The sequence below is a fragment of the Trichosurus vulpecula genome, chromosome 6 (genome assembly GCF_011100635.1).
Source record: "Trichosurus vulpecula isolate mTriVul1 chromosome 6, mTriVul1.pri, whole genome shotgun sequence".
Taxonomy (NCBI): domain Eukaryota; kingdom Metazoa; phylum Chordata; class Mammalia; order Diprotodontia; family Phalangeridae; genus Trichosurus; species Trichosurus vulpecula.
In genome coordinates this window covers 83,719,169-83,723,655 of record NC_050578.1, presented here as the reverse complement: position 1 = coordinate 83,723,655, position 4,487 = coordinate 83,719,169, and the positions used below count along the sequence as shown (strand labels likewise).

At 42.5% G+C, this 4,487-nt stretch overlaps 1 pseudogene; it reads right to left on the bottom strand.

Moving 5' to 3' along the window:
• Positions 1–3,168: 3,168 nt before the first annotated feature.
• Positions 3,169–3,890, bottom strand: LOC118854671 (annotated as a pseudogene).
• Positions 3,891–4,487: the final 597 nt, after the last annotated feature.

The following is a 4,487-nucleotide window of genomic DNA, read 5'->3' as shown; positions in this document are numbered from 1 at the left end:
TCACATCAGTTAATTTATACCCACATCCTCTATGTATGTTTCTTTTATATGTCGTACTCTCAAAATTAACAAATGTCATCCTCCCGTATAGGGATGTAAACAGTTTGCCCATTTTGAATAACAAGGTTTTTTCACTTTTTCCCCCCTTTTACCTTTTTATGCCTCTCTTGAGTCTTGTATTTGAAGATCAGATTTTCCACTGAGCTCTGGCCTTTTCATCAGGAAAGTCTGGAATTTCCTTATTTCATTGAATGTCCATCTCCTTGCCGGAAAGATTATGCTCAATTTTGCTGGATAGTTGATCCTTGGTTCTAGTCCAAGCTCCTTTGCCCTATGGAATATCATATTCCAATCCCCTGATCTTTTAATGCAGAAGTCTGCAAGGTCCTGTGTGATCCTGACTGTAGTTCCATGATATTTGAATTGCTTCTTTCTGGCTACTTGGTGTATTTTCTCCTTAACCTGATATTTCCAGAATTTGGCTATAATATTCCTTGGAATTTTCAATTTAGGATCTCTTTCAGGGGGGTGATCGGTGGATTCTTTCGATGACTATTTTGCCCTCTGGTTCCAGCACTTTGGGGCAACTTTCCTTGATGATTTCTTGGAAGATACTGTCCAGGCTCTTTTTTTCATCATGGCTTTCCAGAAGACCAATAGTTCTTAGATTATCTCTCCTGGATCTAATTTCCATGTCAGTTGTTTTTCCAATGAGATATTTTACATTTTCTTTTATTTTTTCCTTCTTTAGATTTTGTTTGACTGATTCTTGGTGTTTAATAGAGTCATTAGCTCCTACTTGCCCAATTCTAATTTTTCACACATTGTCTTCTTCAGATAGCTTCTGCATCTCTCTTTCCATTTGGCCAATTTTACTTTTCAAGAATTCATTTTCTCATGTTAGATTCTCTAATTTTTCTTTTACCTTTGCAATTTGGCTTTTAAAATCCTCTTTGAACTCTTCCAGGAATGCTTTTTGGACTTGAGACCAGATCATGTTCCCTTTTGAGGTTTCAGATGGGGGTATAGTGTCAATGCTGTCCTCTTCTGAATTCATATTTTGATCTTCTCTGTCCCCATAATATGATTAAATGGTCTTTTTTTAACTTTTCTAGTTTGGTTCATCATGGTGGTTGCCTTTTTCCTGGCTTTTGACGTGGATCTCTGCTTCTGGGGCCCAGGGGGCTCTGTCCCAAGCTTCTTGTGTTGGGAGCTAGGGGTCTGGTTACTGGCTTTGTGTTGTGGCCTCTGGTTTTTTCAGCTAGAAGCTATATACTGCTGCAGCTCACCTGGTGCTGAGCTGGAGCTGACTGGTATGTGCCAAGGATGGAGGCCCAGTGAAGTCTTTCTGAGTTTCCCTGAGGTTTACACTGAAGCTCACAGTGTGAGGTGTGGGGGAGAGGTGTTCTGGCTGCTGGAAGTCTCTTCTTCCCCTAGGACTGTGCTATATAGCACAGGTGGTCTCAGCCATAGATCTGCATTGGTGTCTTCCAATTCCTCTGGCTGTGCAAAGGTGTGCCTGAGGTTTTGGTGTTGGTGCTTTCTGGTTCCACCCCCCTGGGGCTCAGGAATTCCTGCTGGTATGCTAAGTTGGATCTTGCTGGGATGCCTCCCTTCCTGCACTGGTCTCTTTCTATCACTGCAAGAGGAGGTCTCCCTAGCTTCCCAAGCTAAAAGACTACTGGACCCCCACTTCTTGCTCCTCTATTTCAGGGTTTCTCCTTAGGGCAGTATTCTCTGGGTTATTCAAGGGAGGGATGAAAGCTCTTAGAGTTTACTCAGTAATCATGGCTCCTGGAAGTTCAAGAAGGTGAGTTTCAGACCTTTAGACTGTGGCTCCAGGAGTAGCTGCTGCTGCTGCCGCAGGCTCCGGGCTTCTGTCTCACCTAGGTCCAACAGTCTCCTGTCCTGCACCTAGAGGCCTCAGGATTGCCACCACAGCTGGTGGGCTAGGCCTGCTCCATTCTGGTATGGTTGGGGGTGGTTCTGCATACCCAACACTCTCCCGGCCTGGTGCAACAGATCCCTCTCTTTCTGGACTCTCCTGGCTTGAAAATCTGCCACACTATGTCTTCTAGTGGATTCTACCTCTCTCAAATCTGTTCGTATTCACTACTCAAGGCGGGTCTGAAAGAATTTGTGAGAGAGCTTGGGCATGTCCCTGCTCTCACTCTGCCATCTTGGCTCCGTCCCCCCTTTCTCCAGATATAGATTTTTAAGCTAGATTTTAGCTGATAATTTTATAAAGTTTCTTGTGCTATCCTTGTTTTGTTTCAAAAAGCTTTTATTTATGGTTTCCCTAAAGGAAAAATATCAGAAAACAATCCACTGCAGAGACAACATTTTATAGTAAAGAAATAGTATCTATATCCTTCCTTTCCCTTGAGTATACATGCTTTCATCTTATTATGAACATTTAAGAGCAGTTTTCCATATCTAGATACATGACATGTTTAAAAGGCACCCATAATTATCGCCCTCCACCATTCTGTACATCACTAGCAGGTATTGTGCAGCTTCTCTATGGTATCAACCACATACTGTAGTTAGAAAGCTCTTTTGCCCCACCTAATAAAATATTTTAAGGTTGTTTTCTGCTTCCCTGTTATCTGCTGGAAAAAGAAGAATCTCCAAGTTTTTCCCAACTGTAGTTAGAACACTTAACATTTGAGGAAAAAAACCACCATTTGAAACACCTAAATTCTTAAAAGTTGTTGGTCACAAACTTAGGGAGGTAAAGCTCAAAACTAGACATGTTAAATTGTCTCCTCCCTCAAATGGATAATTAGAAAAAGAGATAATTTGTCTATTAGGTGAGTAAAAGATGTACTATTCCTGCAATGAGCCTAAGTAGTCCCTTTCCTAAATGCCTACCACACTTGGTGGCTGATGACGGATACTGCAACAGATCTCACAAGGATTTAAAGTCTCAAACAGTGCCATCCCAGAGAAAACCAGCAGAGCAATGAAGAGAGTTCAATGACCCAGGTGAAATGCTGGTAAAGGCACGAGAAGAGGAATCGTGGGTGACTTTTAGTGCCATTTTCATTTAACAAACTATTAGTAGAGCAGCCCAAAGACTCCTGACTTTCATCACCCCAAGATGTTTAAATCAATTATTGTAGGAAGACATGATTGGTAGGTTGGTATCCCTTCTGGTAGAGATCTTCAAGGGAGCCCCAGCCAGACCCCAGCATAGTCTTGCTGGAGTAACCTACACTGAGGGGTGTACCCTAGGTATTTCTTGCCTGAAGGAAGCTTTTTAGTGAAGACACCTTTAGGAAACAGTTTTTTGGTCTCTTCTTCAGAGACAGTTGGAACAACCATAACACTATGCCCACATTTCCACTCAACAGGAATAGCAACCAACCTTCTTGTATGGTGTCAATTGAAGGGAATCAAGCACTCTGAGTATCTCCTCAAAGTTCCTGCTAGTAGTTGCTAGATAGAGGATAGACAGCTTCAATTTCTTGTCAGGACCAAAAATAAATAAAACAAGAGCTATCAGAGGCAAGCCCCACCCATCCTGTTTATCTGGGTCTAACATGCCCAACTTGATGGCAAGATCTGTTTTGCGATCATCAATGATGGGGAAAAGCAGCTTCTCTGTGGGCTCATCTTCATTGTATGCGTTGGTGTCCTTACTCCAGGCAAGATGGTCTTGGACAGAGTCAATAGCAAAGGTGATCATCTTAACATTCTGCATTGCAAATTCTGGGGCCAACTTTGCAGCACAGCCCAGCTCTGTTCTGCACACTGGCGTAAAATCCCGAGGGTGGAGAAGAGAATGCTCCTTGAGTCTCTGAGGAAGTCCTGGAAACAGATGTGGCTGATCACTGTGTCATCCTTGAAGTTGTTGGTCTAGACTCAAGCAGCAGGCCTCCAGGCATGGTGGCGGCTGCGAGGGGTGGGAGGAGGTTCTCATGCTATTCTTCTGGAAAAAAAATGTTTAATATTTTTTCAATCGTATCTGACTCTTTGTGACCCCATTTTGGGTTTTCTGGGCAAAGCTACGGGAGTGGCTTGCCATTTCCTTCTCCAGCTCATTTTACAGATGAGGAAACTGAGGCAAACAGCATTAATTGACTTGCTCAGGGTCACACAGCTAGTAAGTGTCTGAGATCATATTTGAACTCAGAGACCAGTGCGCTATCCATTGTACAATCTAGTTGCCCTATGGAAAAAAGTAGAGAGCTGAATTTGAGTCTATAGTAAAATTCAATGGATTTGGTGGTTGAATGGCCATACTCTAAGAGTATTTGTTTAGTGGTTTGTTGTCAACTTGGCAGAAAGTCTCCAGTGGAGTGCTTCTGGTATCTATGCTATTTAAAATTTTAGCAATGACTTGGATGAAGGAGTAGTGTGCTTCTCAGATTTGCAGATGAAACAAAGCTGTAAGGGCTAGCTAATACATAGGATGGTGAGCTAATACATAAGACAGAGTTCCTCCTCTAACAACCTATGGAGATTTCATTATAATTTTTATT